We start from the raw sequence: 19,843 nt of genomic DNA, 5'->3' as shown, positions 1-19,843 counted from the left end.
CCCATTGTCTCTGGGGCTCCGGCAACTTTAATTAGATAACTTTATCTGTGTAATGAAAAGGGAATAATTGGCAATTTAGCTGTCAGAGAGCTCTTGTGGGAGATTGAAGAATGCAATGATAGAACTCTTCATTAAGATAGAGATTGACAGAGTTGATTCTGAGTCGAGGGGATAAAATCTGAATAGAGTAAATCACGATGGCAGAAGGAGGAAAAGGTTACAATAAATTGGGGAACATAACTTAACTGCATGACAAACATCTATCGAGCCTTCTCAAGTCTTTTTAAATCTTCCTCCTCTCACATTAAAAGTTTACTCACTAATTTTGAAATCCGTCATTCAAGGTAAAATGAATCTGCCATTTACGTTGTCCATACCGTTTAACACTTTATACGGTATGGACCGCTCAATCTCGTACATCCCACTGAAAACGAGTCCCAGTCTTTCCAGGTGCTCCATCAAATACAAAATCTCCATTCCCAAGAAAAACCTGACATATCTTTACTGCACCTTCCCCAGCTTAATAATATTCTTCCTCAAGATTACGATTCCTGGCAATGCCTCACCAACGCCCTGTGCAACCACAAGATGACGTATCAACTCCTATTCTCCACGGACTGAGCATCATAAACATTTCCTTTACCACCCGATCTACATGTCATGCAAACTTCAAATAATTATGCGCCTGAACCCCTTGGTATTCTATTGGACAACATCACCCAAATGCACACTATTAATTGTCTAGGTATTGATCATCGCATTTATCCTAATTAAACACAGCCTGCTGATCCTTCGTCGAGTCACATATTGATCTTTGTAATCTCAGACAACTTTCTTCACAGTCGACTCTGCCACCAATTTTGCTGGCATCTACAAAATGCTTTCCCATGCTTGGCATATTTTCATTTAAATAACTTCGAGAAAACGGACGAGCAGAAGTGGACCCAGCACCGATCCATGTCATTGACTGTTGCGAACAATCCTCCATTCTGAAAAAGAATCAACCGTCACATTCCGTGTCTGTCTCATACTATCAGGTCAATTTTATATCCAACTGGAAAGCTCACCCAGATTCACATGTGACATAACTGGAAGCATAAATCTACCATGTGGAACCTTGTTAAAGGAATTACCAATATCCAAGTGAAAAATAAATTATGGCTCTGCCCTCATAAATCTTCTCAGTTATTTTCTCATAAATACAATCATGTTTGTGAGACTCAATTTCCCTCACCCAAAACCATGCTGAAGATATATTTTTTTTAAACTCAGAATGCGAAAACGTCCTGTCTTTTAGAATCACTTCCGATAACTTACCCACCACCAAAGCTGGACTCACAGTCCTGCAGTTCACGGGTTTCTATGTGCAACCTTTCTTAAATAAATGCTCAACATTGGGTAATCCTCGGGTATTTGGCACTTCACCTGTGGTTATAGATGATAAATTATTTTTGAAAGGGGCCCCATATTTTGCTCACAGCCTCCCACGAAGTCCTGGGATACACTAAGTCTGATTCCAGACAAATATCCAAACGTTTATTTTTAAATAAATCCAACTTTTCCTCTTTAAAATTGTGAACATCGAAAGTTCTCAAACATCGAAAGTAAAAACTGCCAGACAATCATTTTGTATCTCTTTCATCTATTGCGATTCGACACAAATATAAGTATTTACACCATCAAAAGGCGCTAATTATTCTTTTGCTTGTAATGCCCTTGTAGAATCTCTTTTGATTATCGTGGTTGGGCAAAATTATCTCACATCAACTCTCAAATAACCTATATGTCAACATTAAGAGAATACTGAACTAAATCTCACAAATTTAATTTCAGAATTTCCGATTTTGGAAACCTTTTCCCTTTCAGAAAGTAAGCTATGTCTCTACTCTTCCGCCCAATACGTCTGACCACGCACTGTTTCATAGAGTATTCCACATGCCAAATCTTTATACACTCTCCGCGATTGTCCTGGTCATTCTACAGCCTCCCCCCTTCTAAATACGAATTATCCGTCCCCGTATCATTGTCTCATCTGAAAACGTAATAATAACGCCCTCTATTCCTTTAACCAGATCATTCATGCATAACTTGAACAGTTATGGTTTCAACACAAACATCTGATGAACTCCACGAGTCACCGCCTGCCATCCTGAAAGAACCCCGCTATCCCAATTCCATGTTTTCTGCCAGTCAGCCACTCCTCAGTCCATGCCAGTACCTTGCCACTAACACAATGTATTCTTATTTAACACCTTCCCAAAATGCACATTGTGAAATGCCTTTTGGAAATACAAACAACTTACATCCAGTGGCTCTGCTTTCTTTCACTTGCTCTTCGACTCCTCAAAGAATTCTACCAGATTTTATGAAGCACTGCCCTCTCTTCATTTACTCTGTGAACACATCCTTACAACGACATGCCACGTTGAGTTTAACATGTGAGTATGTTAATGGGATATTAGTTTCAGAGAACTTGAATAGCACTTCGCACAGACTAGACACTTGCAAGGTTTATCATCAATGTGAACACGTTGATGACAAAACAGTTCCCAATAAATTGTACCGTGATTCCCATAGTAATAGCCTTGAGTAAATCTCTCCTCAGTGTGACACGTTGATGGGACTTCTGTTGCACAGACTATCTAAAGGACTTCCCACTATCTTAGCATTTGAAAGGTCTCTTCTCAGCGTGCACTCTGCGAATTCGAATGGTCTGTGTCAGTGTGAACGAGCTGCTGATGCGGCATGTGAGATGACTGAGTGGATCCCTTCCCACACACTGGACAGTTCTGACTCCATCAATGAGGTTCCAGCCCATTTGCGAAAATGAATCTTTCCCCACAATCCCTTCAGTTGCACAGTTTCCTCCCGAGAGTAACTGCATTTGTGGTTTGTGGCTTTGATGATTGGCTAAACGTTTGCCCAACCGCACAACACGCATACGGTTTCTCTCCTACTGTAAATTGGATGTTTCCTTCCATGTTCAATGTCTGATCACGTATCATTTTTGATAAAATTGACAACCACATCATATCATGTTTTGTAAGTCTTTCCCTTCTAATATCCGTGAAATGAATATCAAACAAAAGAACAAGAGACTGAGAGATAATGTCTCTCAAGACTCTGTCTTCTCTGTGATGGTAGCGACTGAACGAGATGCAATACAAACAACCAAAAACTGACCAGAGCGTCGTCAGAAGCGTCCAAGCACTCCATCCCCACCACCGAGAAACAGCAGCGCAGCAGATTGATGTGAACACCATCACTTTCAGTTTGATTCGGTCAGGTGAGATTCCCTGAAGTGTGGAAGCACGCACTTCAGCACAACAATTTCAGACCCACCCTCCAAAGAATAACCCACCAAGGCCCATTTGCACCTGACTTATGTAGATTAAACTATGGACAATTTACCAGACTGCACATTTCTGCATTGTGGGTGCAAACCGGAGCACCTGGAGAAAAGCCACACAGACAGGGAGAAAATCTGCAAACTGCCCACAGACAGACACTCGAGGCTGAAATCGCATCTGGGCTTCGACTGCTGTGAGGCATCAGCATTAACCACTGAGCAACCGTGCCGCTTAGTGATCTGCAGATTTCTCTCCAGTTTGCACACCATCCTGACTTGTCAGACGTCCACACCTGGTCGAGTAAAAAACTCCTCAACAAAGCTACCTTGGAGTGCAGGTTCATAGCGCCTTGAAAGTGGAGTCGCAGGTAGATAAGATAGTGAAGAAGGCGTTTGGTACACTTTCCTTTATTGAACATAGTATTGAGTGGAGGAGTTGGGAGGTTATGTTGCGGCTGGACAGGACATTGCTTAGGCTACTGTTGAAATATTGCGTGCAATTAGTGCCTCCATCCTATCGCAAAGATGTTGTGGAATTTGACAGGGTTCAGAAAAGATATATAAGGATGTTGCCAGGGTTGGAGGATTGAGGTATGGGGAGAGGCTGAACAGGCTGGGGCAGTTTTTCCTGGAGCGTCGGAAGCTGAGGGATGACCTTACAAAGGTTTACAAAATTATGAGGGGCATGGATAGGATAAATCGGAAAAGTCTTCTCCCTGGGATCCGGGAATCCAGAACTAGAGGGCATAGGTTTAGGGTGAGAAGGCAAAATATAAAAGAGATTTAAAGGGCAACTTTATCATGCAGAGAGTGGTTCGTGAATGGAGTGACGTGCCACAGGATGTGGTGGAGGCTGGTACAACTGCAACATTTACGAGACATTTGCACGGTAAATTGAAAAGGAAGGGGTTGGAGGGCTATGGACCGGGTGCTGGCAGGTAGGACTAGATTGGGTTGGGATATCTGGTCGGCGTGGACAGATGGATCGAAGTGTCTGTTTCCATGCTGTACATCTCTATGAAACTATGACTCTCTGGCAACATTGTGGCCTTTCTTCAGCCTCCAACACAAATGCTAATGCCTTGACGTTGTATCCATCCCTCTCCCTGGCAACTATCTGAGTGTGAAAAACACACGTCATAACCATGGTGAAATGCTTCAACCGGAAATGAGTTTTCAACCACATATCGCCATTGCCACCAAGACTGCCCACCTAAGTTACACAACCCGAATCCACCTATGTTCTGTTCATCTGCTGCTGAAACTCTCATGAATTCTTTTGTTCTCCGTGGACCTAACCTCTAATACACCGAGAGCCGTCCTCCCACCTTCCCTCTCGGCACTTGTCCGATTTTCGCTGCCTCTATTAATGGGTTTACTTGAGTTCTGTTTAATGTTTCATTGTTCCTTCCATTTCCTACATCTGAATGAGGTTTCAACCAATGTACATTCTCATTTTTACCAGCTTTGTCTGTTCACTAGTAGTCCAACAATGGTGTAAGGGAAGGTTATTCTCTCACAGGTTATTCACTCATCCAAAACTTACACATCACCCAAAACCCTGCTCCTCTGTCAGGATTCGCATCACTTCCAGTTCACCCACCAACTCGTATTCGGACAGATGCATTTTAACTTCACTTCCTTCTATTCAAATCTCTTAGTCATTTGCTCTCGACCCAGACCTGTAATATCCTCGGGCTTCCAGCCCTCTCAAGTACAATGAGGCCAGGTAAATAATTGCTAACGCAGCCAGCGATTCGCATATTCAGATATTGATTTTTTTTTACAAATGCCCTTTCATTTATCTGCGTTACATGTAATTCTAACTTCCTGAGAATTGTCGATTTTAACTGTTACACATTTGGTTCATTAAACCTTCGGCTATGAAGGCCATGAATTGTGACACATGTTCACTAACCTTCCCTCTGTCTCAACCTCAGATTTGCACTGTAAAATATGCTTTGAAAACTACATATTTGGCCAGTCAATATTTTGTAAACTCCATATTATCTCATAATTTTATTGGTGCGGAAATTTGTTTTATAGAATCATAATGATGTCATTTAACTTTTATTAATTTTGACACAAATCGCAGGCCCTTCTCCATTTCTTGGTGAATAACTACTTACATTATGGACACTACGTTCAGCTGTAAACAAAAAACTAATCTAGAGAGTCAATGGATTGAATAATAAAATATCCAAAACAGTTGAAGGCATTCTCGGAGATAATGGAAGAAAGATCTTGACAGAGAGTTGATCAAGGATAGCAGAGATGAAACGGCGCAATAGATGGATATTGATTCAGATTCACATTAGATGCGTCACATCAGCCAAAGCGCCATGTAATGCTTTCACACACAGCAGAGCACAGCACGATAAACTGACCTCCGTCGATTACTCAGCATATCTGGTTGCATCTGTGAAGAAAACTCTGAGTCAACATTTTGCTTCCATAGTTCAGTGAAACGGAAACATTGACGCTGATTTCTCTTTATAAATACTTACAGACCTGCCGTGTCTTTACCACATCTAGTGGTTTTTCTTCCAATTTGCCGAATTGGCTCTTTCTTTCATTTTTATTTGGTGCTAATCATTGAATCGCTGTGCTGGGTTATGAGCCACCATGGTAGAAACTCAATTTATTGGTAATATATTTTTTCTATTTATCGACGACGAGCATAATTGACCTATATAATGCATGTAATAGGGAATAAAATGTCCTTTGTGTTCTCCAGGGCTATATTATCACAAATTCCGACAGTGAGCCTCACATTTAACGATAAAGTCACCATTTTATTTCTGAAATTTGATGAGAGACAGACAACTGCTGGTTGTTTACTTTGAGAGACAGTATACGACAGATGAGCAGAGGGAATACAAAGGCGAGTCATTCGTAGTAGCCTGGCGAATTTAATCCAAAACTGATGGCATAATTAGGAAAAATGGAAAAATGCTCCGAGAAAGAGTTTGATTTTCAGAAATATCTTCAAGGAGGAAAAGTTAGCGTTCATCTTCCAACAAACAGCAACGTTTCCTGTCAGTGATTAAGTGAATTCTGTTCGTCCCATGGAATCCCTCAAGTCATGGAAGACCTATTTAGATGAGCAATACAACATTAGAACATATAAGGCCAAGTGCTGAAATCTGTGTTCAGAAGTGTGATTTTAGATGACTGGCACTGATATAATGCGCCAAAGAGATTGTTCCATTGCTCATAAAACTCAGTGATTCGTCATCGATTTGCATTTGAACAAGAGGACAATATCAGTGTCAAGAAGTTGCAAGCATTGCACGAGCCTTCACTGGTACTCCAGTTGTTAGGAATCAGCACTCTCACTGCTATGTTCTGGTTTTAATTCCGAGTTAGCGAATGAGAATCAATTGTTCCTGTTCAAACTCTGAAAAATAAACATGAATTCCTGTAATTAAAGACAGTAAAGGGAAGGCTCTGCCGGAGTCAGTGAGAGTTTCACAACAGAGATGAACGCCAATGGTGGAAAGGCTGGTGTCCATTGCCTTGCCCTGTACATACACAGTACTACAACAAACAAAACAAACTTTTTATTGAAACATCCAAGTTTGTTGAAGATTTAACTTCTTGAATGCAGAAAAGATGGTTCACTTCTGGGGCAGCCTACTACGAGAGTGTTTAAATCAGAATGGTGGTTGCACATTTCAGACAGAGATGAGAAAGAATTCAGGAGAAAATTCCTGCAGATGCTGCAATCCGTATTGAAAACAATAAATGCTGGAAGTCACAACGGGATAGCCAGCATACACGGAGAGAAAGCAAGTTCATGTTTTTAGTCTAGATGTCGGTTCATCACATGTGAAGTATGATGTGAAGTGTGATGTGAAGTGTGGAAGATGCAGTGTTTATGCAATCGTGAGGAACAGGTTGGTCTGTTGCGAACGAAATGATGTAAATTATACAGATTAAGTGACTGGAATGTGAGAAGCGCCGAATAATAGTGTGACTGTGAACGCACTTCCCCGCCTTCACTTGCTCATCTTAACCTGTTGCATTGTCTGTCCCATGTCCTCTCGTTCGTCCACCGACTGGAGTGGGACTCCCTGTTCATTCTAATCTGGCAGATGGACACCCGATTACTGTACCATCCTCACTTTCCGTGGAATTCTGTACAGCATGGGCTGTAGAGTCTGGCTCATAACGTATATTCAAGGCTGGGAGCGACACATTTTTACTCAGTAAAGTTATGAATGGTTATGAAGAAATGCATGAATGTCCATTTCAGTATTATTAGTTCCGATATGCGTTCACTAAATCGCGGAACAGACTTGGGCTGAATGTTCTCTTTCTGCCTCTAAAATTAATTGTGTAAAAATATGAATCTGCAAAACTGACTTCATTAAATTTTGCCAAGTTAAACCGAGGTGAGATGTACAAAGGGAGAATGCAATGTACAGCCATTTTGGGTGATTGATCCGTGTGATCAGTGTAACAGGGTAAGCAAGATAACAAGTCTGCAGCATCCACACTGAGTTTGGCTCCACGAGGTCCACGCTCACCTGTCACAAACGACCACTGACCATCCCTTATTCTGCCATCCCATCTGTTCATGTTTTAAGCCGAGTGAACGTGGCAATAGCAGCCGACATTACTGTTGTCGGACTGTCACATGCAGGAATGTGATCCTGATGGGTCCACAGCATAATTCGTCTTCGAAAGATCAGGAGGTATTTGCTATTGATTATTATAAATGCTAACCATTAATGGACCATAGCAGTGAAAGCACTGAATACTAAAGAATGAATTATCCGGGAATATCATCTTGTATACTATCTAAATTAGCATTACATTCTCCCGTTTTTCGTTCGATTCCTTCGACACTGTCTTGGTTTCGTTACATTTGCTTGGTCTCTGATACATAGGCTATCGATCCATGTGTTACCTTGCAGTTTATCACGCATGAGATCATCTCTCTCATATGGTAATGCACTGGTTCTGTAGCTCAGTGGATAGAACACTGGCCTTGTAAACTCAAAATTCTCTTGAAGTACCCCATTCCTGCTTGTCTTCACAAGAAATTGTGGAAGATCATTCAGAAGGACAGGAAGCAGCTGACGTAACATATATACCCATTTCACATGATGAGAGAGTTCAGTCAGTATAAACGACAGAGTGACAGGAATCTCCAGTGAATAACAAAAGCCAAAAACTGTGTCAGTAAGAAACGATGCAAGGATCCCAGCAGTCATCCACGGTCGCACAGCAGCCTGAGTTCCTTTCCGGCTCCGAAAACACAGGTTTCTTTGTTCCTGACATGCAATAGACAGACAAAAGCCTTACTAAGCAGAGTGTGGTTGAATTGGGAAATCACTGGAATGGATTGCAGAGGCAGAAACACGCATAACCTTCAGAAGTATTCAGATGTGAATTTGTGATGCTCAGGCATACAGTCCATGTGATGAAAAATGCGAAAAGGATTGTTTTAAGGAGCTTGAAGGCTGTCGACCAACCCGGGCATCGCACTCCGACATTCATCACTGGTGGTCTAAGACTTAAGATTCCGTGTCTTCAGCTCGGCGTCTCAGTTTCGATTTCGCCATCGGGCAATGACGGCTTTTTCGTTCCTGACACAGACAAAAACGAATGTAGAGCATCTGTGACAGGAGTCCTTCCAATGTTCCGAATCAACTAATGTCGCCAAGAACATCATAGTCAATTTCCAAAGTTCTCTAAGGAGGTGAAGGTGCCTCGATAGTCCCTCCTCAACGGGACATTTCACCCTTGATTATCCTCTGTTTCCGCTTCAAATGAGGTTCTGAAGATTTTGAAAGCTAAGACACGTCTTTTTTTTTTGTTTCCTTCATATTTCCATAAGCCGCAGCAATTGGGTATTTGGCTTTGGTAAAGGTAAGGTGCCCATGAGTTGCTTGTCGGACCATTTCATCTTCCTCTTCTCTTTCGGCACAGGTAAATACTCCTGATTAATTTAAAACCAGGTACAATGATTAGATTTAACCCTTGCAGTCATCCGTAAACAATCCGAGTAGTCAAGAACTACTGAATATTAAAATTAACAACTCTATTTCTCAAAGTGTAACAGAATAATTAATTAACCACGATTTACAAATTCTTCCTGAAGCCTATCTTTTATCTTCACTTCTATTTTGCTCGTCTGATGAAAGTCCCAATTAACATTTACAAAACCAACCTTCTTATCTCGAAAGCAGGCAGCTTTCCTGCTTCTATTTGGATAATACTGCGTCTTCTTATCTTCTTCTTAGGAATTTCTGCGTCCTAGATTACTGGTCGAAAAGGTCCCTTTTAAACGAGGCTTTTTTCAAGCGATGTATGTCTATGCTGTTCATTGTAGTACTTTTCCTAACTGTTCAATTTTGCCCCAGGCTTTTATGCCCAAAGCGACAGAATGTGTCATTTGCTTTTAAGATTTTCTATATAACTCTATACAATTAGGATTTGAGTTTGATATGTTTCGAGGTATACTTTAAGTGAATTGCAGAATTCGATTTTGTGTTTTTATCTCATACCAAGTCAGTGAGTTTTGTTTATTCTAAAACAAATGTTACTTTGTAAATTATCCAGCAATCAGGTATTTGCAAATCCATCGCTGTCTAAATATGCACCCAGATCAACATGGCACTTCGATGATGGAGCGAGGAAAATGACTGTGTTGTTTTCGGGGTCATCTACTGAAGAGATTCCCACTCCTGCATATCAGGAATTCAAACCTCCTCCTAGCTTCAGATCAACTTTTCGTAAGTGTGTGTGAAGCTTGCCAGTCTTGCTGTCGCCCCATTTACGAATCATACCTACAATTTCCTAATCCGGAATCAGACACAATATCCATTGCATCACTGCTTTGTCGTTGCATGCCGCAGAGTTGTGATGTTCACATGGACATGCGCAATAGCAGCCATGTCCACAAGTTGAACGACCTGTCAAGATAATCAATTTTGCTGCTTCACTACAATAGCACCCACGATGTGAATTGGCAAGATTTGTAAAGATAACTTGTCGCTACACATGAAGCTTCTTTTCATCTGTTGTCTGCTCAGCCATTGAGTGGGAACATTGCTAATTTGAAAATCACTCATTTCCATTTCCTGCATTTTCCCGAACATCCCGAAGAAAACCCGAGCTGAATCACAACATTGGATACTTCCGTTATTTTTTGTTGTGTTCATTACTTTAACCAACTGAACGAAATCGTAGGAAACTGAAAAATATGAAAGAAGCTAAAAATCCCTTCCAGAAATTTAACAAAGAGAGAAAACATTGTCTCCGTTCCACTTTACACCGAATAGATTCTTCACAGTTTGGAAACAGGACAGTTGGCTCAACACGTGCACATCGAACTTCCAAAGGGTAAGCCACCAGGCACATTTCCCTCTGACTAATGCGCCTAAACCTCTGGGCAATTCAGCAAGGGCAAACCATCTGATAATTTATGGATTGGAGAAGGAAACCAGAGAACCAGGAGGAAACCCATGCAAGCAAAATGCAGAACGTGCAATCTCTACACGGACGGTCAGCCGAGGCTAGAATCGATCCCAGATCCTCCCACTCTGAGACTGCAGTGAGAACCACTGAGCTCCTGGAACATTTGAACCATTGCAGGATTATTCTTTACAACCGAGACATTCCCCTCAGGCAGATATTCCCTCAATCCACAAAAATGTGTCCTGTCGGAAATTATTTTACCTCACATTAAAATCTTTCCCTCAGCCTGATGTCCAAGTGCACCCTTCTCCGTATCAATGCGAGCTGCTTTGGGTGAGGTTGAGGCTCCCAGCCTGATGTCCAATACACCCTTCTCCATATCAATGTAACTGGTACAGTTGAGTTTGGAGGTTCCAACCTAATATCCAATACTCCCCTTTCTTCATGTCAACAGAAGCTACTCCAGGTGAGGTTAGAGCCAGCCGTGACATTTTGCGCCCATCTGTACCGTCTTGGATGGATTTTGCGCACATCTATTGTATCACTGAGCCACATGCCCTGCACTTCCCCAACCTCATTTCCAATTGAGTCTTCCGGGTTGAACTACCCAGCTTCTCTGATTCTGGGCTTGTGAACTGGAATTATATGATATATAGCAGCAGTGGTTCGTTTCTTTTGTGAGAAAATTGGTGAAATAACCAATGTGAAGCTACATTGTTATTGGGAATACGTTTCAACAATACCCTGCAATACCCCTAACCCTTTTTATGTTTTGTTGAAATCGATCGATATCAGCCTTCAGCAAACTCTAATTTAAAGATTCAGCCCTCTCTGAGCAACCACATCTCAGTAACTGTTTGGCAACTGTGTTGTGCGCGTGGGGATGTACCCGAAACATTCTCCAATACGACCGTCATTGCTTTTCGCGTCTTCCTTTCTGTTGTGGCTGTCGCACATTCTGTTCCAATCTGAGTCATAGCGATGGGCATCTTTCCATTTTATGCCAAGCAATATGTGCGTAGCAAACGCGGTTATGAATCAGTCATATTTTACATGAAAATACTCTTTGAGGTGATGATTTTTTGCCTTTTAGTACCCGTTTTCACACATCACAGCGTTTCATGCAATAGGATTCAAACTAAACCTTTATCGGAGATTTCTCTCCCTTCCACGATCAGTAAACAACCTTTGCATCACTCCTCCAATTTCACTAAGACATTGTACAATCTAAAACCCACATTAACAGCATTCAGTCTGCGCAGTTGCGTTCACTGTTGCTGGGTGAATGCGCCCAAATCCCACCGTCGGGAACTTCCAAACAGTCCATCGATTAAGATGCTTGCCTGTGAGATTAATCCTCATACAGCAGGTTTTACTGACATAGACCAGACATTATTCGAGTATCATGCTCAGGAAAAGGACAGAGCGCAGTATTTAGTAAATGGGAATTTATTGGAAAAGGACAGTTTGTGCGGCTTTCTGCGTCATTTATTTCATTTGTTCATTCTGGTCGAGCCAGAGTATTATGTGCAGTTCTGCAAAACAAATTACAGCAGTGATATCATAGCACTGGAAACGGTGCCGAAGAGATTTAACAGGATATTGGCTTGTGGAAGAGTTTCATTTGTGGAGAAGTATTGGACAGACTGGTTTTATGTTTCTTACAGTAGAGGAGATTTTGAAAGGACGTGATTGAAATACAAAATATTGAAGGATATGGATCGGGTCGACTAAAAGATCTTGATCGATCACCACGGAGCACAGATTAAGTTTAAAGGCAGATAGAGTTGAAGATTTACGCAATAAAACCTAATCAGCCAGCAGGTGTTTGAAGCTGGAACCCACTGTCTGTCAGAGTCGAAGTAGCAGAAGCCCACATAACCTTCAGAGGTATTCAGGAGTGATTTTGTGATTACAAGGCCAAAGAATGAAAAATGGTATGAGGAAAATCAAGCCATTGTTTCTGACAAGAGCTCTTAGAAGGTGTTTTAAGGGCTATCAGGCAACCTGCACAAAAGCTTGCTGTCGGCTTCTCTGGTGTCGAGCGCTTAAGATGCAGCTTTTTTCACTGCTGTGGCCTGGGTTCAATGCCCCGTCAAGGAATAGAAGGTGTTGTTTTTTTCTTAAACAGCAGTAACCCACGGTTGAAAATAGAGCATTTGTGACGGGAGTACTTTCAATGCATCGAATCGATTTCTGCCCAAGAAGAAAAAAAAAGAGACAATGTTCTACCCTGTTAAAGAAGCGGATGGTGCCTCGACCATCCCTGCTCAGTCGAATAGTCCAACCTTCCTTCTTCTTTGATTCCACTTCAGAAAGATTTTTGAAAGATTCTCGAAGCTGCGACTTGTCTGTTCATGTTGTTTCCTTGCATTCCCACGAATCGCAGTGATTGGGTGAGTGAGTAATGGAGATGGAAAGGTGCCCATGAAGCTCGTTTGGGACAATTTGAGATCCCCTCCTGTGATCATGTCAGGACATTATTTCTGATGTTATCGTTGACATTGTTTGAAGGTTTCTGCAGGTCAGGAAATTCAACGTCAGTTCGACTTCAGAAGAAATAGGACGGTTGGTTTGTAAGTGCAAAAAAGCCGACATTGTTTTCGAGCCAGTTAGGAGTCGAAGCTTCACTATCGCGACGCGTAATCAGGAGCGTTATTCATGACTGGCTCCGACATGAATGGCATGATCATCAGCAGTCGGAAGACAGCATTACCACGCAGATACATTTTCTCAGTGTTTGGACATGTATCACCGTTTGGGAAACAACTCAGAGAGGTACAAGTGATAGAGAGTCGTCGTGGACTGGATGGCCTTATGTCTTCAGTCTGCGTGGGAATGACACCACGTGATTATGCCATCCCTCTCCCTGTCTCGGGGCAGAGGGAGAAACAATAGCTCATTTTTAACACTCACTGCAGAGTTGGACTCTGCAGATCACTGTCACTCAGGGAGCGTTTCTCTTCAGTTCGCTACATTTGGGAAAATTTGGGCTCAGATGTTAACTGCTTATCCGATCGCAGGAAAGAAACAGACGCCCGTGTTGCATGAGACTTTCTGCAGGATTTATATATAAAGCCGAACTCTGAACACCAAACAAGCTGGAAGCAAGATCACTCATATTCATTAAACTGGAGGAAGAACCTGCAGTGTCCAATTTTTTTCCTTTCCCGAAAGTTCTATACCTTTCTGTTTCTCGGATAAAAAGAGATTCGGAAAAATCCACAATCAAAGTTGCTCATTTACTACCGTGTAACTGATTCCACCCACCGTGATTGAGACTGGGCAGAAAAGCGAACGGGCTGTGCCCTGTCCCAGCACAGCTTGCATGTGGAAACAAAATGGTTTCATTGTCCGCCAGTGGAGACAGTCTGGTTCCTTAATGCGGGACAAAGAGCAACGTCAGTGAGCAGTGAGACAGAATGGGAAGCAAATACTATGGAAACACTTTGCTGCTCTAAATTTCAGGAGCGATGAGGAATGAATTTCAACCAGGGACGTAGTCAGCCGCTGGCACAGTGTATAACACGACCAGTCTGTATCGCACTGCTCCTTGAATATCATTTTGTTGTCCTTTTGGGCTTTCAGTGATTTAGATATGTGGTTCAAACTCAGGACGGATCCATATGTCCTTTCTCCACTTACGCAAAAATGATCAATGGATTTTCTCAAAAACTAGTTCCTGTAAATTATGTCGGATGGTCTGACGTCGGGATGGGAAGAACTAATGTTGCAGCAAACACGACAAAGCAAAGCACGTTTTAAAAGTGAAAGCGTATTTCGGCCGGATCACTTCGTCAATCCGACTCTGAATGAAACCACCAGCGGCATTATTGCTTAATTCTGCTTGTGAAACTTCAGGAAGTGGGGACGATAAGTGATTTTAGACAGCGTTGAACAGGGTAATGTAAATGGAGCAGAGTATGTACACTGTCAGCTGTGCAGGTAGATTGGAAAGTTGGGGCAGTTCTCCTTGGAGAAAGCTGGTCTTCCCTTGCCAGCGCAAGAGGCGAAAATCCTTCACCGTAACAACAACCGCCTGACCTCTCTCTACTGTCCCAAAGGATTATAGAACATTACAGCGCAGTACAGGTCCTTCGGCCCTCGAAGTTGCGCCGCCCTGCCATACTAATCTGAAACCAACCCTACCTACACTATGCCTGTCCAATGACGACTTAAATGCAATTAAAATTGGCGTATCTATTACCGTTGCAGGCAAAGCATTCCTTGCCCTTACTACTCGCTAACTGAAGAAACTATCTGTGATATCTGTCTTATACCTACCTCCCCTCACTTTAATGTTTTGTCCCCTCGTGTTGGCCGTTCCCATACTTGGAAAAAGGCTCTCCCTATCCATCCGATCTAACCCTCTGATTATCTTGTATGTCTCTATTCAGTCACCTCTCAAACTTCTTCTCTCGAGCGAGAACAGCCTCAAGACCCTCAGCCTTTCCTCATAGGACATTCCTTCCATCCCAGGCAACATCCAGGTAAATCTTCTCTGCACCCTTTCTAAAGCTTCCAAATCTTTCTTATAATGCGGTGACCAGAAATGTACACAATGCCCCAAGTGTGGCCATACCAGAGCTTTGTACAGCTGCAACATAGCCTCCTGGTTCTGGAACTCACTCACTCTATTTATAAAGGTCAAAACACTGTCTGCCTTCTGAACAACCCTGTCAATCTGGTGGCAACTTTCAGGGATCTGTGTACATGAACACTGAGCTCTCTCTGTTGATCTGCACTCCCAAGAATCTTAGCATGCGCCCAGTACATTGCATTCCGATTACTCCGGCCAAAGTGTATCACTTCACACTTGTCCACATTAAACTTCATTTGCCACAACTCAGCTCAGCTCTGTCTCATCCTATCTATGTCTCTGCTACCGACTACATCCTTCGTCACTATCCAGAACTCCACCGACCTTAGTGTTGTCCGCAAATTTACTAACACACCCTTCTAAGCCCTCATCCAGGTCATTTATAAAAATGACAAACAGCATCGATCCTTGCGGAACGCCACTAATAACTGGACACCAAGGTGAACATGTCCCAACAACTACAACCCTCTGTTTTCTTTCAGCAAGGCAATTACTGATCCACAATCCAATTCCTCCGCATTTTGTATAATAGCCGACTGTGGGGAACCTTATCGAACGCCTTGCTGAAATCCATATACAACACATCAACCGGTTTACTCTCATCTATCAGATTGGTCACTGGTCTGTAATGACAAGGGTTGTCTCTACTAGCTTTTTTGAACAAGGGAGCCACATTTGCTATCTTCCAGTTCTCAGGCACGATTCCTGTCGACAATGATGATTTGAAGATCTCTTTCCTTGCTTCCCAGAGGATCCTAGGACAGAATCCATTCGGCCAAGGGGACTTGTCTATTTTCACACTCTGCAGTATTTCTAATACCTCTTCCAAGTGAACCTCAATGTCTTCTCGTCTAGATGCAAGTATCTCTGTATCTTCCTCGCCAACATTTTCATTTTCTATCGTGAACACTGTCGAAAAATATTTCCTTACTGATTCCGCTATCTCCTCTGATTCCGCACACAACTTCCCACTATTATCCTTGATTTGCCCTAATTTAGCTCTCATCATTCTTTTATTCCTGACATACCTATGGAAAGCGTTAGGGTTAACCCTGATCCTATCCGCCCACAACTTCTCATGTCTCCTCCTGGCTCTTCTGGCTCTCTCTTTCGGTCTTTCCTGACTTCCTTGTAACCCTCAAGCGCCCTAACTGAGTCTTCACTTTTGTCCTAATACAAGCCTTCTTCTTCTTCTTGACCAGGGATTCCACTTCCTTAGTAAACCGCTGCTCACCGTTCTAAATCTTCTTCCCTGCCTGAAAGGTGCATACTTATCTCGGACACAAAGGAGCTTTTTCTTGAATAAGGAACACATTTTTAACGTGCGCATCCCCTGCAGTTTCCTTCACCATTCTACGCTTCCTATATCTTTCCTAATTGCATCGTAATTTCCCTTCCCCCAGCTGTAACTCTTGCTCGGTGGAGTACACCTTCCCCTTTCCATCAAAAAATAACCCTGACAGAATTGTGATCGCTGTCTCCAAAGTGCTCACCTACTTCCAAATCTAACACCTGGCCAGGCTCGTTGCCCAGTACTATATCTAAAGTGCCTTCGCCCCTTGTAGGCCTGTCGACAGACTGTGTCAGGAATCCCTCCTGCACGCACTGGGCAAAAACTGACCCATCTATATTACTCGTACTGTAATGATCCAAGTCAATATTTGGATAGGTGAGGTCCCCCATGACAACTACCCTGCCTGTCTCACTCCTATCGAGAGTCATGTTTGCTATCCTTTCCTCTGGGATTATTCGGAGACCAAAAGAAAATTCCCAGCATGGTGACTTCTCCTTTCCTGTTTCTAACCTCAGCCCATACTACCTCAGTATGGAGTCTCCAAGCATCCTTTCTACAACTGTAATATTGTCCCTGATCAACAATGCCACAGCTCCCCCTCTTTGACCATCTTCTCTGTTCTTAATGAAACAGCTGAATTCCGGAACCTGCAGCAGCCATTCCTGTCCCTGCTCTATCCATGTCTCCGTAATGGCCACAACATCGAAGTCCCAATTACCAACCCACGCTGCCAGTTCACCCACGTTATTTCGGATGCTCCTCGCGTTGAAGTGCACACACTTCTCATCCAGAAGAGATATTCCAGCACCTCATCAACCAAACCTGCTTTAAATCTATTTACATGTTCAATGCTGGTTCTCGCTTTTTTGTCTCAGTTGGTCAGCGCGTTTGTCTGAAATATTGGTAGTCCTAGCCCAGACACAGCCTGTAATATTTCAGATCATGCAATGAGACCGACCATGTAACGACACTCCACCCACGAGGATCTATCCATGTTTCACCCAGAATCTGCACACAGGGAGATAGGGACACGCAGCAGGATGCAGTCCCACTCTACAATACCTGTAGAATACATCAATTGCAGCTTCAAACAGTGGCTTCCAGCCCAGCCTTGTGGCACAAGTTACAGAAACGCCTGCTCAGGAGCGGCTCTGACGGTGCGAAAGGCTCAAAATATTTCTGTTTAATTTGGTAACGGCTGCGGAGGTTTAATCCTGTTCTTGGAGCGTTTTTTAAACGGAACTCCTGTCTCTAAAAAGAGGGCTGTTAAAATGTGAGCAGGCAGAACAAACAAAATGTTGATGGTGTAGGTTGTATCTCGTCAGACAGATGGGATTCCCTATAGTCTGTAACAGAAAAGACTGGGTTAAGTGAAGTTATTACCCAATTTATTCACTGTCTGTCAGAGTGACTGCGATTCACATCGGCCGCGTAATAGATAAGGTAAAATATTAAAATAGTGATATAGAATTTGAAATCCTGGAAAATGCGCGAAATTAGATTGCAATGTCCTGAAGGAATAACAGCTGTGAATTGGAAGGTTTTAATGATGTTATTTGTGATCGGGAGAAATGAACTGTCTCCTTGCAAAATGACGCTGCAGGTGAATCATTCTCAGTATGAAGCAAGCAGCTAGTTGGCCAACCAGCTAGCTCAGTCGGTAGAGCGTGAGATTCTTATCATCAGAGTCAGGGGTTCGGTCCCCACACTGATCGCTTTCCCTTCCTAACTATATCACCGAACTCCATTTCAAAGTTATTCTTGCATCTTGCTTTCGTTCACATGTCAACTTCTGAGGGTAATTTGTCTTCATTTCACTGGAAGTGGTAGAGACATGTTTATCAGTGTGGGCGAATATGCAATACGTAATGTCACTTTCAAAGATGTGCGTTCTGCACCAATCAAAATGTTCAGAGACGTCTCACAAAAATGACCAGTTGCTAGGGAGGCAGTCCGTGACGGCTGAATGTCAAATGGTGCTGAACCAAAATTAACTGAAGCGAAAGGTTTTGATGGAAAGGTTGGAGAAAACTCCGTGACCGGTTCCCAGTTCACACAGAAAATGATCTTGTGAGCCTTTGCGGTATACAAATTTACCTTATTGCTAACTGATCTTGCTAGTAAACCTTATGTCTATTCCTGCTGTTGTGCTGAAAGTGAACATAAGTCTAATTAATTTCTGTGTACGATTTATTTTGATGTTTTCTTCGTTGTTCTGAATAGGCGTGGATGTTTCCATCACAGATGTTAACGAGTTTTAAGAGTACAGTCAGCCGACCCTGATACTTTCTGTTGAGAAGAAGTATCAGTTCGTGCAAAAGTGGCCCGCTTCAGAGCTGAGCAGAAACATTGTTACTACCTCTTTACGGGCAACAATGTTTATGAAATGTGGTGGATGGGGCTTTATTGCAGTGTCTTCAGCAAACCTCGTTTTGAAATTACTCGCCAATCACTACTCTAGTGGTGAAAAAGAGTACATTTCCAAATAACTGCTGCGTGATATTCTTTTCAAATTTCTCGGCCGTATTGGTCCTGAATATATGCCGAAGTCTGCCATACTGTGGCCATCCTGTTTAAGACTAAAGTTACGAATTTCACTGAGTCCCGGTACCCAGAGAAAATTGTCCCAGCCGACGTTCACATCACACAAAACATCCCTGCTTCAAAACCTGGCAGAAACAACCGTGTTCTATTTTTATAGGCGATAAGCCTTCTGGATTGATATGAACGGAGCAGTCATAGAACATAGAACATAGAACAAGACAGTGCAGAACAGGCCCTTGGCCCTACATGTTGCACCGACCAGTAACCTAGTCTCAGATCGTTCCCCTACAATATCCCATCGTCATCCATGTGCTTAACCAAGGATGGTTTAAATTTCCCTCATTTGGCTGAGTTGACTACATTAGCAGGTAGGGCATTCCACGCCATTATGAGTCTCTGCGTTAATAACCTGCTTCTGATGTATGTCTTAAATCTATCCCCCATCAATTTGTAGTTATGCCCCTTTGTATAACATGACGTCATCTACCCAGGGAAAAAAATCTTTCACTGTCTACCCTATATAATCCTCTGATCATCTTGAACGTCTCTATCAAATCCTCCATTAGCCTTCTTCTTTCCAATGAGAACAGACGCTAATTTCTCAACCTTCCTCATAAGACCTTCC

This window comes from Chiloscyllium plagiosum, unplaced genomic scaffold, assembly GCF_037043375.1.
Source record: "Chiloscyllium plagiosum isolate Xiang-an unplaced genomic scaffold, Cpla_swu_hap1 HiC_scaffold_31, whole genome shotgun sequence".
Lineage (NCBI taxonomy): Eukaryota > Metazoa > Chordata > Chondrichthyes > Orectolobiformes > Hemiscylliidae > Chiloscyllium > Chiloscyllium plagiosum.
The sequence above is the reverse complement of the archived record's forward strand: the minus strand, read 5'-3'. Positions refer to the sequence as shown.